Here is an 18,086-nt window from a genome sequence, read left to right on the forward strand (position 1 = left end):
AATTTGAAGGGAGATGCAATTCTGTTGGAAAAATACTGTTTGTTTAATTGAAGACAATGTAGATTTTTATCATTATAGCCAACATACTTTAGCTGATTATATTGTCCTCCGAGGCAATATCATATGTATTATTCAATTCCCAGCATCATTTTTAAAAATCATGATTAAAGGAAGGTATTTCATATCACATGGAGGCATAACATGCTTGGAATGTGTAAAATCTGCAAAAATATTGCTGTTCTTTCCCTCAAGGTCTAGCTGAATGATGATTACTTCAACCCAAGCGTATACAGATGATACCCACAGCTCAGGTCTTCATCAAAGGGCCTACTTTTAGATTTTGCTCATGCAACACTGTGGATGCCAAGTCCTTGGGGTTCTAAAATAATAATAATAAAAAAATCTTATCCATCCTACTCACATCCTTCCCCTCCTCAACCTCAACATGGTACACCAGTCCTCCAGTATCCCATCACCTCCTGTGAGTATCCAAGCTGTCGAGGCTGACTGGGCTCTGTCTCTCTTGCCCGGGCACGGTTGGAACAGATCCGGCTTCCGGGCCACAAACACTCCTCCACTCAAGCCCCTGCAAACAAGGTCTGCCCCTCGCAACTGTCATGTAAATACTAAGCGCTTTGGAGAGCCACAGTGGTGGATCTCTTGTACACAATTGATCATTTCTGTAAGAGCACAGTCTTCCTACAACATGATCTAATGCCTAGTGAGCATTTAACGGGTAGGGGGTGTGGGTGCTGTGTTTCAGTGACTATGGAGTTAGTGAACTATCATCCAGATCTGGCAAAAATTGTATGGAGCTGAACTGGGCTCCTGTTTAAAGACCTCCACTGAGCGGCACAATCTGAGTATGCATAAACAAAACAGTTTTGCACCATGAGAACAATGGGTATTTTGCCCTAGAATGTGGTTTCTGAAATTCTGGAGGAAGTTGTCTGTTCGAGAGGAATCATACAAATAGGCACCTACACTTATACTGAGTGTACAACACATTAAGAACACCAGCTCTTTCCATGTCATTTACATTTGAGTCATTTAGCAGGTGCTCTTATCCAGAGCAACTTACAATTAGTGCATTCATCTTAATACAGCTAGGTGGGACAACCACATATCACTTTTCCTGAACAAAGTAGCTATCAGCAAAGTCAGAGCTAGAAAGGAGAAGGGGGGGTGGGTGTTGAGGGAGGAGAGGGGTTATTTAAAATACTCTGAAGAGGTAGGGTTTCAGGTGCTTTCAGAAGTTGGGCAGTGACTCTACTGTCCTAGCTTCAGGTAACATCACAGAGAAGAGATTGGACGGCTGAGAGGGAGGTGCACTCCCATAGGGGTGGGAGGGCCAAGAGACCAGAGGAGGCAGAACGGAGTGCTCGGGTTGGGGTGTAATGTTTGAGCATAGCCTAGAGACTGAAGTACTAACACTAATTGCTAATTACCTAGCAGAGGTGAAGAGCACACCTCCCTGTACTAATTGCTGATTGCCTAGGAGAGGAAAAACCACTCCTCCTGCAATATTGCCACTGATTACCAAAACAAGTCACAAATTATTCTGCCCCTTTATCCTGATTCATGTGTCAACGATCATTTGAAAGTTATGAGCAGTCAACAGTTCACCCACCAAGTAGGCTACTGGGAAAACAGGCCACACTTAAAGTAGATGGTCCTAGCTAGCAAATAGACAGTACTAGACAACTGATAAAGACAAAAATGATGCTGATCACTTCTGGAGAACTAAGTAGTCCTCTAGCTATAGAATGAAAACAGACTGACCAGGTGAATCCAGGTGAAAGCTATGATCCCTTGTTGATGTCACTTGTTAAATCCTCTTCAATCAGTGTAGATGAAGGGGAGGAGACTGGCTAAATAATGATTTTTAACCCTTGAGACAATTGAGACATGGATTGTGTATGTGTGCCATTCAGAGTGTGAATGGGCAAGACAAAGGTTGTAGTAAATGCATTTGAACAAGGTATGGTAGTAGGTTCCAGGCACATCAGATTTTGAGTGTGTCAAGAACTGCAACGCTGCTGGGTTTTTCATGCTCAACAGTTCCCCTTGTGTATTAAGTATGGCCCACCACTCAAAGTATATCCAGCCAACTTGACACAACTGTGGGAGGCATTAGAGTCAACATGGGCCAACATCCCTGTGGAACACTTTTGACACCTTGAGACTGTTTTGAGGGCAAAAGGGTGCAACTCAATATTAGGAAGGTGTTCTTAATGTTTTGAACACTGTGTATATTCCTTGAATATTTTACGGAGCTAGGATAGTCTTTGTAATGGGACAGTTTCTACATGCATCCAATCCGGACCTTAAATCTCCCTGCTACCGTATGAGTCCAGGGTGATATAGTGCCTTCGGAAAGTATTCAGACCTCTTGACCGTTTCTACATTTTGTTACATTATAGCCTTATTACATTAATATAAGTATTCAAACCCTCTACTCAGTACTTTGTTGACGCAGCTTTGCCAGCGATTACAGTCTCGAGTCTTCTTGGGTATGACGCTAAAAGCTTGGCAAACCTTTATTTGGGGAGTTTGTCCCATTCCTCGCTGCAGAACCTCTCAAGCTCTGTCAGTTTGGATGGGTAGCGTTGCTGCACAGCTATTTTCAGGTCTCTCCAGGGATGTTTGATCGGGTTCGAGTACGGGCTCTGGGTGGGCCACTCAAAGACATTCAGAGACCTGTCCTAAAGCCACTTCTGCTTTGTCTTGGCTGTGTGCTTAGAGTGGTTGTGCTGTTGGAAGGTGAACGTTTGCCCCAGTTTTCATCAAGGATCTCTCTGTACTTTGCTCCGTTCATATTTCTGTTGATCCTGACTAGTCTTCCAGTCCCTTGCCGCTGAAAAACATCACCACAGCATGATGCTGCCACCAGCATGCTTCACTGTAGGGATGGTGCCAGGTTTATTCCAGGCGGGATGTTTGGCATTCAGGCCAAAGAGTTCAATCTTGGTTTCATCAGACCAGAGAATCTTGTTTCTCATGGTCTGAGAGTCTTTAGGTGCCTTTTGGCAAACTCCAAGCGGTCTGTCATGTGCCTTTTACTGAGGAGTGGCTGCCATCTAGCCACTCTACCATGAAGGCCTGATTGGTGGAGTCCTGCAGAGAATGGTTGTCCTTCTGGAATGTTCTACCATCTCCACAGAGGAACTCTAGAGCTCTGTCAGAGTGACCATCGGGTTCTTGGTCACCTCCCTGACAAGAGACCCTTCTCCCACGATTGCTCAGTTTGGCCAGGCAGCCAGCTATGAAAAGTCTTGGTGGTTCCAAACTTCTTCCATTTTAAGAATGATGGAGGCCACTGTGTTCTTGGGGACCTTCAATGCTGCAGAAATGTTTTGGTTCCATATCCTTACACAATCCTGTGTCGAGGCAATCCTGTCTTGGATCTCTACAGTTCCTTCGACCTCATGGCTTGGATTTTGCTCTGACATGCACTGTCAGCTGTGGGACATTAAATAGACAGGTGTGTGCATTTCCAAATCATGTCCCAATCTATTGAATTTACCACGGGTGGACTCCAATCAAGTTGTAGAAACTTCTCAAGGATGATCAATGGAAACAGATAAATGGAAAGAGGAGGCATCTGATCTCAATTTTGAGTGTCATAGCATAGGGTCTGATTTCTTATGTAAATAAGGTACTTCTAAAAACCTATTTTCACTTTATCTTTGTGGTATTGTGTGTAGATCCCTGAGAAAAAATGATATTTTATCAGTTTTAGAATTAGGCTGTAACTTAACAAAATGTGGAAAAAGTAATTGGGTCTGAATACATTCCGAAGGCACTGTGTCTGGGGTGAGATACATTCAAGACACACACCCAATGCGTGTGCACCCTCCTGACATATTTGTAGAATATTCTAACTCCGGAAAGGGTATGCGTCAACATGCTGACATATCTATGACATACTTAGGCATGAACGAATCCAAATATTTTCTGAAATTGATCATATCTGTAGTCATTACCAAATCATGTATGTATCTGTATTTTTTAAAATAAAAATCATAATTTCAGTAGATATCCTTACATGATATGTAATATTGATCCTAGATTGTCTAAACGAAAATGGGCTAAATCCATCTCAAGATCAATATCCAGGTGCCAATTTATTTGACCTGACATATCTGAGCATACAGCACCATATTCAGTAGTAGGCTAGAAGGCATGGAAAGGCAAACATCATCATATTTAATCCAAGTTGCTATTTTGAAAGCACATCTGTTATTTCTGTATAAAAAATGCCGCACAGCAAATCCAGAGCTCCAATTACAAAACATGTTTTCTGTAAAGATGAAAAAGTAGGCCAAACTTTTTAAATATAGAAAATAAAAGTTGCAGACCCTCAATACCCCTGCCAGCCCTGTTTGTTATGGATGATGGATGTGATGGGAGCAGATTTGGTCGTCAGCTGTGGTCCCTCGTAGTCCAGACCCAACGTGGTAGTTTGGGTCTGTGATCCACTCCAAACTGTCAATGCATAAAATATTAGTCAACATTTTTCGATATTGCAAGAAAATATTGTAATTTCATATAACCATACCACAAGGTACCTGCTTCATTCATGACGTGAAAACTATAGTAAACTCGTATATCGCCTTGGTCCATACAATTTCCCTTATTATAGCACCCCAAAACGTAATACTTCCAGATCAACTGTAATGTCAATACCATTGTAAAGCACAATTTCTCCCCTTTCCAACAGAATCAATTACATGACCTAAATGCTGCCTGTTTCTGCATAATTCAAGCAGGCAATGAGCCCTGTCGGGTCTTTTTTTTAAATGGCGGGTAGGGAAGCGAAACTAATGCGTCACTCGATCTGTCCAACTTCTCGCCTCTAAAATGTAAATAAAACACTATAAAGAGTTTATATAATGTGTCATTACATACCTATTTGAAGGTCTGTGTTGAATTGGAATCGGGTTTTTAGGGCGGTGCTAAAGTGATCATAGAAGTAAACAACGGCTTTGAGAATGATGATCGCATGCAATGATGACGCAAAAAATGACGAGGTATCCCCCCTTACCCCCGTCACTGTCCATTTCTTGTTTTTAAAGGATGAGAGAAGTGCTACACCTGGTGGAGAGAGATTGTAAGACAGAAATAGTTGCTTTATGCGTGCTGTACGATACGACATGACACGTCCCGATGTAACGGAGGGTCCGTTTTTTCAATTTTTCTCCAATACTATAGAGCCATTACCATAGAACCTAGTTCACACCCCCGATTTTGAAGTCAACACAGTCGCTACAGGCCCATTTGTTTTCTTTGTAGCCTCGTTTGAATGTCGCGGTTACGCACATTTGTACGGTATGGGGTGAGTTTACGGTAACTGGAACAAGCTAGCTAGCCAAGTTGCTTCAACAAAGTACTGAGTAAACGGTTTGAATACTTATGTAAATGTGTTATTTAACTTTTGTAAAAAAAAAACTATCTTAACCTGTTTTTGCTTTGTCATTATGGGGTGTTGTGTTAGATTGATGAGGGGAAAAAACTATTTCATCCATTTTAGAATAAGGCTGTAATGTAACAAAATGTTGAAAAATTAAAGGGGTCTGAATACTTTCCAAATGCACTGAATACTATGTAGGCCAGTGGTCACCAAACTTTTCTGAGTCAAGATTATATTTTTTATTACTTGAAAAATGTAAGCCTATGCGACCTTAACTATTAAAAACCATTCTGTAGCAATGAGTTTTGTGCAGTAGACTAGAGGCCCACTACATTATCTCTGCATATTGCCTATGATTGAATTGCTTTGTCAGTGTTGTTCTTCTCAGACCATTTTGAAATTATATTAAAATACAATTGTTATATGATCACACTGGTGATAGGTCATTTGTTGTATTACTTGTGAGGCACAGCTGAGTGAGCATACTGAACTGATGGCCTGCATCTGATGGTCAGTCTGAGCTGAGGGAGGGAGCACCTGTGAGGCTGCCTCTCACCTGACTCTCTTCTCACAGTCTTCCAGCTAATAGCGAAACTTAAGTCACACAGCATTATTTCTTCCTCATGCACCAATTCATGTTGTTACTCTTATGACCAGAGAAAGTGAAATATTCCTAGATATTGACAAAGACAAGCCGCTAATAATAACAATGCAAGCTTATTGGAACACTCTGCTATACTCGTTCATTGCAGTTGCAGTGCTGGTTGTAGCGTGAGTGGAAGTCGCTTTTTTACAGAAAAATGTGGTGATCGACTAGGATGGTGAACACTGATGTAGGCCTACTAACAGTATGTGTCATCATATAGAGCGGTGGTTGATCTCCAAGGAATTCCATGGACTGTAAAAGAAGCCTCGAACACACAGGAAAGTTGATAATGTTAGATTTCAAAACGTTTAAAACCATGACTAGAGAGAGACTCAACGAATACAGCAAAGAGCTGCTGTTTTTATGATTAAGTTCATGTTTAAGTTATTCAGCACTGTCTACACCTTATTCAACACTTTTTATAATAAAATGCATGCTACCCCACTCACGCTACAACCAGCACTGCAGCTGTATGGCAACGCAGTGACATATTTCGGTAACACTTTATTTGTATAGTCCATCTCCAGATGCTACACATCAAGGATCATCAATAGATTCAGCCGCGGGCTGATTATTTTTCTGGAGTGGATTGTCGGGGGGCCAGAACATAATAAAAAATGTATTGCAGATGTCAAATTGACCGCAAGAAGCCCGAACAGATAATACTTGATAATAATATTGGTAAATTTAAAATCACTTAACTCATATCCTGGTGTTTTTACAGTCTTTTATGTCCAACAATAAACAATAACTTTTTTTTTTTTTATGTTCTCAGAAAACTTGAGGGGCCAAATTAAACCATTTGACTTGCGGGCCACCAGTTTGGGAAAGACTATCAGTAACATTTAAACTAAATATCTACTACTAGCCCTAACCTTATCTTAACCCTAGCCCTAACCTTATCTTAACCCTAGCCCTAACCCCTAACTTTAATATGCAACTTTAGCAAGTATTTGTTTATCAACAGAGTTTGTTGATGGTATCACAATCTGTAGATTATCTACAGATGGACTATCCAGACAATCCAAATAAAGTGTGTCATATTTCTTCAGGGTAACAAAGTGTTGTATGATCGTGGGCCTGTGCTTCCAGAGAAGACACTCACTCGCTGACATGCTGTCGACTGAGCTAATCGGCCATCTGCACCCCGGGGCTGAGAAATGTGGACGTCAGAGTTTATGGGAACATAAGCTAAACAGCCAGCCAGGCCTAGTTACTTTAAGAGGAGCGACGGGCGTGAGGCGAGTGATACTCCAGACGAGACTCCCAACATTTTCATGTCAAATCCAGAGACATACAAATCGCAGAGTGATATGTCAAATTTCTGCAGGATTCACTGGAGCACGAATGGTAGACTTTCCTTCCTCTTCCCTCCCTAGCACTAGCAGTCACTGACTGGGTGCCGCCTGGCAGCCGTGGGTGATAGGAAACATCTGTAGTAACTGAGTGAGTGTTCACTCGCCAGATAAAGGGAAGGATTGTTTTCAGAGGCATTTTGGTATTGGCAGTAGAAGAGTTGTTTACTGTACAACAGATCTCAACCAGTCATGTATGTTTAGATTTGAACATACTGCTGGTACTGTATTTTTTCCTCAGTGTGACACAATGGATGAATTTTCTAAAGCGCTCTTTTTTTTGTCTTTCAGCACTTCTTTACTGTGGCCACCCTGGAGAGGCCTGAATAAACAGGAGAGCAGACGACGAAGGGATATGATTGTGGACTTCCTGCTTGGCAACTACAGGAAGTAATTGAGCTCTACAGGAAGTAAGGACAAACCCCTAAAGATATTGCTGTTCCATTGTTTTCATACGACTACGATACGACTGCAAAGGCCAAGCTGTCAGCACATTGAGTAGTAAACAGGTACTGAACATTGAATTGATAGCCATGAGGGATTTATAGCTACCTAGCTAGCTGGGTATCTCACAGACTAGCACTGCCTGAATCCAGTGAATTCCCAAGCCAGTGTGATCCAGCAGGCCCTGTAGACCCATTCAACACAGCTGCCACCGATATCAGTGCTTGGAGTCAGAAAAGTCTATTTTTATTTGGATGTGTGGCGCTAACAGACTAGCTATATAAATAATTAAATGGAGTCAGTAATTGGCAGTTCTAGGTAATTAGGACCAGGCTGTCTGCTAGCTTAGTCGTTGCCTTAGTCTGATGGCGCTGCAGAGAGGACAGTAATCACTATTATGTACGGGGGTTGTTGACGCAACAATAATCCCATCCTTAGCCGGGATATCAGGGTTTATGTTTATCGGCCCCATTTCGAGAGGCCTTCACATATATTTATTTTAAAGGCTTTATATCTGTCCGTTTATGCCGGATACATGCGTCAAAGCCCGGCCCGCTGCATCGGCGATAGGCCAACTAGAGGTCAAGGTAGACCCTCAGCTCGGTTTAGAATTTTCTGCTTGGCGACTCTGAAAAGCTTGTCCACATTTTATTAGTCAAACAGTTTGACTTTTCCCCTGCTAGCGGTGACACCACACCATAAACAGCATTAGCAACCACCTCAGCATTTCTTCTAATACCCCTGCAATCCTGTCATTTCATTCATGGATTCCTTAGGGTTATTTTGGGACCATAGTGTATCTGCCTGCCTGTCTCTGTTCCTCTGTGTGAGAGATTGGATTCCCTTTTCTCTTCTCAACACCCCCCCAATTGTCAGATCCACATAGATAGATGTGATGTCCAGACCTGATGTATAGGGGACTGCTTTCCAATGAGTTTATTCACTTTCTTTACCTCTGAGTGCCCTATAGTACATCATTGCTACCCTCTTTTATACCCCAGTTCTCTCAGATACAGTGAATGTTATGCAATACAGTCTGTTCCTACAGGCCTAAATGGTTTTGTAAACGTGGACCGTTGAAGGTAAGATGGGTGGAGGGAGAACAAAAACTTTAGTCTGTGTTTCAGTGTGCAGTGTGCGTAAATTGCATTGGCTTTGAATTAAACATGTGGCACCTCTGCACTCAAGCGTGATGGACATCCAACCATATTGCAGGCAGAGAAAAGGACTTTCTAAGTAGGCTATTTATGGGAAGATATTGTATTCATTTGATTATAATAAAAAAATCCATTAGGCCCTGAGTGAATGGCACGGGGGAACAGGCGACAGCTCAAGGTAATAATATTCTGTGTCTGCTGCTCTCAACAAGGCTAGAGGGCCAGAGCTCTACTGATATTACTTTCCTTTGTACAGGAGCAGATACAGTGATATGGACAGGCAAGTAATAAAGAAATACAGTGGGGTCCCAATTTATTGACACCATTGTAAAGATGAGCAATAATGACTGCATAAAATAAATCATTCAAATATTGACCTTTATTGAATGCTCCATAAAATTGGGAAATTATGATTTTTTTTATACTAGTACAATTGCTCAGAAAAAAAATGATTTTGATAAACAAGTCATTGTTTTTTCTCAAAAAAGATAGGGATCAAAATGATTGATGTCGCTTAAGATTCTTATAAATAAAGTAGTCCAAAGTTTTGTATTTGGTCACATATTCCTAGCATGCAACATCAATCAAAATAATCTGAAACAAAAATTTACTGCAAATGCATCCAACAAATTTCTAAAGTCAAGGTTAAAGGTTAAAGTAGTCATTGCGTGCCAGGATATGTTTTAAGAATATTTAGGGATGTCAGTAATTTTGACCCTACCATTTTGAGAAAAAATAATATTACTTGTTTAACAAAATCGGTTGCTCTGAGCAATTATATTAGTATAAAGTAATACAATTTCCCAATTTTTAAGGGTGTCAATAATTTCGAAGCCCACTATATAAATCCACTATATAAATACATTTTTATTGAGCCTTGGAGACAGAATTATGTTTGAGGTTGTAAAGAGAGCTGGAACATGGCGTAAAATAATATTACGGGCCAGTAGATAGGGCAGAGCTAAGCGCTTCTCGCCGCTCTGCAACGGTAACCATGTCTCCGTGGCGGTGGTTAATGGGGCCGGGTTGTATTGCGTCTGATCTCCACTCCTGTTGCTCACAGATTGAGTCATGTACATCACCAGAACTCTATCTCCTGGGGAAATAATGCTGATGGACCATCGTCTTCATTGTGCTCAGCAGGAGAGGAGAAGGGCAAACCAAGCTTCCTTAGGAATGTCCTGTGGGGGTACTCCCACCCGTTCAACCTTCACCCTCACAGTCATGCTTAAAGAGAAGGGCTTTCTTTGTGTACAGGAGTGTAGTTTTTTATGCTCTCCTGGGCAGTCAAGACCCAGGTTGCAAGAGATTAATATAAAACTGCCAGATGAGGAATCCAAGGTATTCTGAATGGAACCAGATGCGTGTCCTCTCTGGTTCCTCTTGTGTCCTTTCTGGTTCCTCTCGTGTCCTCTCTGGTTCCTCTCGTGTCCTCTCTGGTTTCTCTCGTGTCCTCTCTGGTTTCTCTCGTTTCCTCTCTGGTTCCTCTCGCGTCCTCTCATGTCCGCTCTGGTTCCTCTCGTGTCCTCTCATGTCCTCTCTGGTTCCTCTCATGTCCTCTTTAGTTCCTCTCATGTCCTCTCTGGTTCCTCTCCTCTCAGGTTCCTCTCCTCTCTTGTTCCTCTCGTGTCCTCTCTTGTCCTCTCTGGTTCCTCTCGTGTCCTCTCTGGTTCCTCTCGTGTCCTCTCTGGTTCCTCTGCTCTCATGTCCTCTCTGGTTCCTCTCGTGTCCTCTGGTTCCTCTCTGGTTCCTCTCGTGTCCTCTCTGGTTCCTCTCTGGTTCATCTCTGGTTCCTCTCCTGTCCTCTCTGGTTCCTCTCTCGTTCCTCTCGTGTCCTCTCTGGTTCCTCTTGTCCTCTCAGGTTCCTCTCCTCTCTGGTTCCTCTCCTCTCTTGTCCTCTTTGGTTCCTCTCGTGTCCTCCCTGGTTCCTCTTCTCTCATGTCCTCTCTGGTTCCTCTCGTGTTCTCTCTGGTTCCTCTCATGTCCTCTCTGGTTCCTCATCTCTCATGTCCTCTCTGGTTCCTCTTGTGTCCTCTCTGGTTCCTCTCTGGTTCCTCTCATGTCCTCTCATGTCCTCTCTGGTTCCTCTCCTCTCATGTATTTTCTGGTTCCTCTCGTGTCCTCTCTGGTTCCTCTCATGTCCTCTCTGGTTCCTCTCTGGTTCCTCTCATGTCCTCTCTGGTTCCTCTCGTGTCCTCTCTGGTTCCTCCCTGGTTCCTCCCTGGTTCCTCTCGTGTCCTCCCTGGTTCCTCTCGTGTCCGCTCTGGTTCCTCCGAGGTTCCTCTCTTGTCCTCTCTGGTTCCTCTCTGGTTCCTCTCGTGTCCTCTCTGGTTCCTCTCATGTCCTCTCTGGTTCCTCTTGTGTCCTCTCTGGTTCCTCTCGTGTCCTCTCCGGTTCCTCTCGTGTCCTCTCTGGTTCCTCTCGTGTCCTCTCTGGTTCCTCTCGTGTCCTCCCTGGTTCCTCTCGTGTCCTCTCTGGTTCCTCTCATGTCCTCTCTGGTTCCTCTCGTGTCCTCTCTGGTTCCTCTCTGGTTCCTCTCTGGTTCCTCTCATGTCCTCTCTGGTTCCTCTCTGGTTCCTCCCTGGTTCCTCTCTGGTTCCTCTCGTGTCCTCTCTGGTTTCTCTCGTGTCCTCTCTGGTTCCTCTCGTGTCCTCTCTGGTTCCTCTCGGGTTCCTCTTGTGTCCTCTCGGGTTCCTCTGGTGTCCTCTCTGGTTCCTCTGGTGTCCTCTCTGGTTCCTCTGGTGTCCTCTCTGGTTCCTCTCGTGTCCTCTCTGGTTCCTCTCGTGTCCTCTCTGGTTCCTCTCTGGTTCCTCTCTGGTTCCTCTCGTGTCCTCTCTGGTTCCTCTCGTGTCCTCTTGTGTCCTCTCTGGTTCCTCTCTGGTTCCTCTCGTGCCCTCTCTGGTTCCTCTCGTGCCCTCTCTGGTTCCTCTCGTGTCCTCTCTGGTTCCTCTCTGGTTCCTCTCTGGTTCCTCTCGTGTCCTCTCTGGTTCCTCTCGTGTCCGCTCTGGTTCCTCTCGTGTCCGCTCTGGTTCCTCTCTGGTTCCTCTCGTGTCCGCTCTGGTTCCTCTCTGGTTCCTCTCTTGTCCTCTCTGGTTCCTCTCTTGTCCTCTCTGGTTCCTCTCTTGTCCTCTCTGGTTCCTCTCTTGTCCTCTCTGGTTCCTCTCTGGTTCCTCTCTTGTCCTCTCTGGTTCATCTCTGTTCCTCTCTTGTCCTCTCTGGTTCCTCTCTGGTTCCTCTCTTGTCCTCTCTGGTTCCTCTCTGGTCCCTCTCTGGTTCCTCTCTTGTCCTCTCTGATTTCTCTCTTGTCCTCTCTGTTTCCTCTCGTGTCCTCTCTGGTTCCTCTCGTGTCCTCTCTGGTTCCTCTCTGGTTCCTCTCTTGTCCTCTCTGGTTCCTCTCGTGTCCTCTCTGGTTCCTCTCATGTCCTCTCTGGTTCCTCTCTGGTTCCTCTCATGTCCTCTCTGGTTCCTCTCGTGTCCTCTCTGGTTCCTCCCTGGTTCCTCCCTGGTTCCTCTCGTGTCTTCCCTGGTTCCTCTCGTGTCTTCCCTGGTTCCTCTCGTGTCCTCACTGGTTCCTCTCGTGTCCGCTCTGGTTCCTCTCTGGTTCCTCTCTTGTCCTCTCTGGTTCCTCTTGTGTCCTCTCTGGTTCCTCTCATGTCCTCTCTGGTTCCTCTCGTGTCCTCTCTGGTTCCTCTCTTGTCCTCGCTGGTTCCTCTCTTGTTCCTCTCGTGTCCTTACTGGTTCCTCTCTGGTTCCTCTCTGGTTCCTCTCGTGTCCTTTCTGGTTCCTCTCTGGTTCCTCTCATGTCCTCTCTGGTTCCTCTCTGGTTCCTCCCTGGTTCCTCTCTGGTTCATCTCGTGTCCTCTCTGGTTTCTCTCATGTCCTCTCTGGTTCCTCTCCTCTCTGGTTCCTCTTGTGTCCTCTCTGGTTCCTCTGGTGTCCTCTCATGTCCTCTCGTGTCCTCTCCGGTTCCTCTCTGGTTCCTCTCGTGTCCTCTCTGGTTCCTCTCGTGTCCTCTCTGGTTCCTCTCGTGTCCTCTCTGGTTCCTCTCGTGTCCTCTCTGGTTCCTCTCTGGTTCCTCTCGTGTCCTCTCTGGTTCCTCTCGTGTCCTCTTGTGTCCTCTCTGGTTCCTCTCTGGTTCCTCTCGTGCCCTCTCTGGTTCCTCTCGTGTCCTCTCTGGTTCCTCTCTGGTTCCTCTCTGGTTCCTCTCTGGTTCCTCTCGTGTCCTCTCTGGTTCCTCTTCTCTCATGTCCTCTCTGGTTCCTCTCGTGTTCTCTCTGGTTCCTCTCATGTCCTCTCTGGTTCCTCATCTCTCATGTCCTCTCTGGTTCCTCTTGTGTCCTCTCTGGTTCCTCTCTGGTTCCTCTCATGTCCTCTCATGTCCTCTCTGGTTCCTCTCCTCTCATGTATTTTCTGGTTCCTCTCGTGTCCTCTCTGGTTCCTCTCATGTCCTCTCTGGTTCCTCTCTGGTTCCTCTCATGTCCTCTCTGGTTCCTCTCGTGTCCTCTCTGGTTCCTCCCTGGTTCCTCCCTGGTTCCTCTCGTGTCCTCCCTGGTTCCTCTCGTGTCCGCTCTGGTTCCTCCGAGGTTCCTCTCTTGTCCTCTCTGGTTCCTCTCTGGTTCCTCTCGTGTCCTCTCTGGTTCCTCTCATGTCCTCTCTGGTTCCTCTTGTGTCCTCTCTGGTTCCTCTCGTGTCCTCTCCGGTTCCTCTCGTGTCCTCTCTGGTTCCTCTCGTGTCCTCTCTGGTTCCTCTCGTGTCCTCCCTGGTTCCTCTCGTGTCCTCTCTGGTTCCTCTCGTGTCCTCTCTGGTTCCTCTCGTGTCCTCTCTGGTTCCTCTCTGGTTCCTCTCTGGTTCCTCTCATGTCCTCTCTGGTTCCTCTCTGGTTCCTCCCTGGTTCCTCTCTGGTTCCTCTCGTGTCCTCTCTGGTTTCTCTCGTGTCCTCTCTGGTTCCTCTCGTGTCCTCTCTGGTTCCTCTCGGGTTCCTCTTGTGTCCTCTCGGGTTCCTCTGGTGTCCTCTCTGGTTCCTCTGGTGTCCTCTCTGGTTCCTCTGGTGTCCTCTCTGGTTCCTCTCGTGTCCTCTCTGGTTCCTCTCGTGTCCTCTCTGGTTCCTCTCTGGTTCCTCTCTGGTTCCTCTCGTGTCCTCTCTGGTTCCTCTCGTGTCCTCTTGTGTCCTCTCTGGTTCCTCTCTGGTTCCTCTCGTGCCCTCTCTGGTTCCTCTCGTGTCCTCTCTGGTTCCTCTCTGGTTCCTCTCTGGTTCCTCTCGTGTCCTCTCTGGTTCCTCTCGTGTCCGCTCTGGTTCCTCTCGTGTCCGCTCTGGTTCCTCTCTGGTTCCTCTCGTGTCCGCTCTGGTTCCTCTCTGGTTCCTCTCTTGTCCTCTCTGGTTCCTCTCTTGTCCTCTCTGGTTCCTCTCTTGTCCTCTCTGGTTCCTCTCTTGTCCTCTCTGGTTCCTCTCTGGTTCCTCTCTTGTCCTCTCTGGTTCATCTCTGTTCCTCTCTTGTCCTCTCTGGTTCCTCTCTGGTTCCTCTCTTGTCCTCTCTGGTTCCTCTCTGGTCCCTCTCTGGTTCCTCTCTTGTCCTCTCTGATTTCTCTCTTGTCCTCTCTGTTTCCTCTCGTGTCCTCTCTGGTTCCTCTCGTGTCCTCTCTGGTTCCTCTCTGGTTCCTCTCTTGTCCTCTCTGGTTCCTCTTGTGTCCTCTCTGGTTCCTCTCATGTCCTCTCTGGTTCCTCTCTGGTTCCTCTCATGTCCTCCCTGGTTCCTCTCGTTTCCTCTCTGGTTCCTCCCTGGTTCCTCCCTGGTTCCTCTCGTGTCTTCCCTGGTTCCTCTCGTGTCTTCCCTGGTTCCTCTCGTGTCCTCACTGGTTCCTCTCGTGTCCGCTCTGGTTCCTCTCTGGTTCCTCTCTTGTCCTCTCTGGTTCCTCTTGTGTCCTCTCTGGTTCCTCTCATGTCCTCTCTGGTTCCTCTCGTGTCCTCTCTGGTTCCTCTCTTGTCCTCGCTGGTTCCTCTCTTGTTCCTCTCGTGTCCTTACTGGTTCCTCTCTGGTTCCTCTCTGGTTCCTCTCGTGTCCTTTCTGGTTCCTCTCTGGTTCCTCTCATGTCCTCTCTGGTTCCTCTCTGGTTCCTCCCTGGTTCCTCTCTGGTTCATCTCGTGTCCTCTCTGGTTTCTCTCATGTCCTCTCTGGTTCCTCTCCTCTCTGGTTCCTCTTGTGTCCTCTCTGGTTCCTCTGGTGTCCTCTCTGGTTCCTCTCGTGTCCTCTCCGGTTCCTCTCTGGTTCCTCTCGTGTCCTCTCTGGTTCCTCTCGTGTCCTCTCTGGTTCCTCTCGTGTCCTCTCTGGTTCCTCTCGTGTCCTCTCTGGTTCCTCTCTGGTTCCTCTCGTGTCCTCTCTGGTTCCTCTCGTGTCCTCTTGTGTCCTCTCTGGTTCCTCTCTGGTTCCTCTCGTGCCCTCTCTGGTTCCTCTCGTGTCCTCTCTGGTTCCTCTCTGGTTCCTCTCTGGTTCCTCTCTGGTTCCTCTCGTGTCCTCTCTGGTTCCTCTTGTGTCCGCTCTGGTTCCTCTCGTGTCCGCTCTGGTTCCTCTCTGGTTCCTCTCGTGTCCGCTCTGGTTCCTCTCTTGTCCTCTCTGGTTCCTCTCTTGTCCTCTCTGGTTCCTCTCTTTTCCTCTCTGGTTCCTCTCTGGTTCCTCTCTTGTCCTCTCTGCTTCCTCTCTGGTTCCTCTCTTGTCCTCTCTGGTTCCTCTCTGGTCCCTCTCTGGTTCCTCTCTTGTCCTCTCTGGTTCCTCTCTTCTCTTTGTCTCACTTGTGTGCCTTCTCTCCCTCCTTTTGCAACCTCACATACTGCACTTTTGCATCTGCACTGTTCTTCAAATCAAATTGTATTTGTCACATGGAATACAAGCCTTTTGGTCCTAGACTTGGCGCTCCGGTACCGCTTGCCGTGCGTTAGCAGAGAAAACAGTCTATGACTTGGGTGACTGGAGTCTTTGACAATTTTTGGTCCTTCCTCTGACACCGCCTAGTTTAAATGTCCTGGATGGTAGGATGCTTGGCCCCAGTGATGTACTGGGCCGTAAGCACTACCCTCTATAGCACCTTACAGTCGTATGCCGAGCAGTTGCCATACCAGGCGGTGACGCAACCGGTCAGGATGCCATCTGGACTATTTACATTGACACCCCCCCCATTTGTTTTTACACAGCTGCTATTATCTATGCACCGTCACTTTACCCCTACCTATATGTACAAATTACCTTGACTAACCTGTACCCCCACACATTGACTCGGTACCGGTGCCCCCTGTATATAGCCTCATTATTGTTATTTTATTGTGTTACTTTTCATAATTTTTTATTTAATTTTATTTGGTGAATATTTTCTTAACTCTCGAACTGCGTTGTTGGTTAAGGGCTTGTAAGAAAGCATTTCACGGTAACCTGTTGTATTAGGCACGTGACAAATAAAGTTTGATTTATTTACTTCAATGATGGCAGTCTCATACTGAAGCACAGTGCATTTGGGAGTAGAGATGAAACGAGATCTACACAAAGCGAATGGAATGGTTGAAGAAGTGCAACATTTACCTGGAGCTAACTCTGCAGATAGCACTACAGGGTGATTTGAAAAGTCATAGTCAGTCGATCAATAAGATAATATTATTTATAGCAAAAATGTTTCTTTGATTTACAATCTGTAGGAACTATGAGCATAGAAAGGTTCAGAACGTTTGTTAAACTGCACAGTTGAAAAATATGAGGCAAAAAAAGTAGAAATCAAGCTGGATGGGCTTCGGAGATGGATGGTATGGGTTGATGAAGGAAAATAATGAAGGAAAATATATTTTTAAAAGACATGCGTGTATGTATGTACAGTACCGGTCAAACGTTTGGACGCACCTTCTCATCCCAGGGTTTTTTCGTTATATTTTTACTATTTTCTACATTGTTGAATAATAATGAAGGCACATATAGAATCATTTACAAACCAAAAGAGTGTTAAACGAATCAAAATATATTTTATATTTGAGATTCTTCAAAGTAGCCACCCTTTGCCTTGATGACAGCTTTGCACACACTTGGCATTCTCTCAACCAGCTTCATGAGGTAGTCACCTGGAATACATTTCAATTAACAGGTGTGCCTGGTTAAAAGTTAATTTGTGGAATTTCTTTCCTTCTTAATGCATTTGAGCCAATCAGTTGTGTTGTGACAAGGTCGAGGTAGTATACAGAAGATAGCCCTATTTGGTGAGAGACCAAGTCCATATTATGGCAAGAACAGCTCAAATAAGCAAAGAGAAAAAACAGTCCAATATTACTTTAAGACAAGGTCTGTCAATCCGGAAAATTTCAAGAACTTTGAAAGTTTCTTCAAGTACAGCCGTAAAAACCATCAAGCGCTATGATGAAACTGGCTCTCATGAGGACTGCCACAGGAAAGGAAGACCCAGAGTTACCTCTGCTGCAGAGGATAAGTTCATTACAGTTAACTGGCTCTCATGAGGACTGCCACAGTAAAGGAAACCCCAGAGTTACCTCTGCTGCAGAGGATAAGTAAATGTTTTTATTTTTAATGTAACCTTTATTTAACTAGGCAAGTCAGTTAAGAACCCATTCTTATTTACAATGACCGCCTACACCGGCCAAACCCAGATGACGCTGGGACAATTGTGCGCCACCCTATGGGACTCCCAATCACGGCCGGTTGTGATACAGCCTGGATTCGAACCAGGGTGTCTATAGTGACACCTCTAGCACTGAGATGCAGTGCCTTAGACCACGGCGGCACTCGGTAGTCCTCACTTGAGTTACCAGCCTCAGAAATTGCATGTCAAATAAATGTTTCACGGACAGATCTCAACATCAACTGTTCAGAGGAGACTGCATGAATCAGGCCTTCATGGTCGAATTGTTGCAAAGAAACCACTACTATTGGACACCAATAATAAGAAGAGACTTGCTTGGGCCAAGAAACACAAGTAATGGACTTTAGACTGGTGGAATTATGTCCTTTGGTCTGAGGAGTCAAAATTTGAGATTTCCAACCACCATGTCTTTTTAGAGTAGGTGAACAGATGATATCCGCATGTGT

The 18,086-nt window shown here is 45.5% G+C and overlaps 1 protein-coding gene across 2 annotated transcripts in view; it reads left to right on the plus strand.

Moving 5' to 3' along the window:
- Nucleotides 1-18,086, plus strand: part of LOC110522748 (plexin-B2-like) — a 237,112-nt gene that overhangs the window by 90,608 nt on the left and 128,418 nt on the right. The window contains exon 2 of one of the 2 annotated variants that reach the window (XM_036968738.1): nt 7,706-7,923. The gene's annotated coding sequence lies outside the window, so the exon portion shown is untranslated. The remainder of the gene's footprint in view (nt 1-7,705; nt 7,924-18,086) is intronic. The other variant, XM_036968737.1, reaches the window with a different exon arrangement.

The sequence above is a fragment of the Oncorhynchus mykiss genome, chromosome 30 (genome assembly GCF_013265735.2).
Source record: "Oncorhynchus mykiss isolate Arlee chromosome 30, USDA_OmykA_1.1, whole genome shotgun sequence".
Lineage (NCBI taxonomy): Eukaryota > Metazoa > Chordata > Actinopteri > Salmoniformes > Salmonidae > Oncorhynchus > Oncorhynchus mykiss.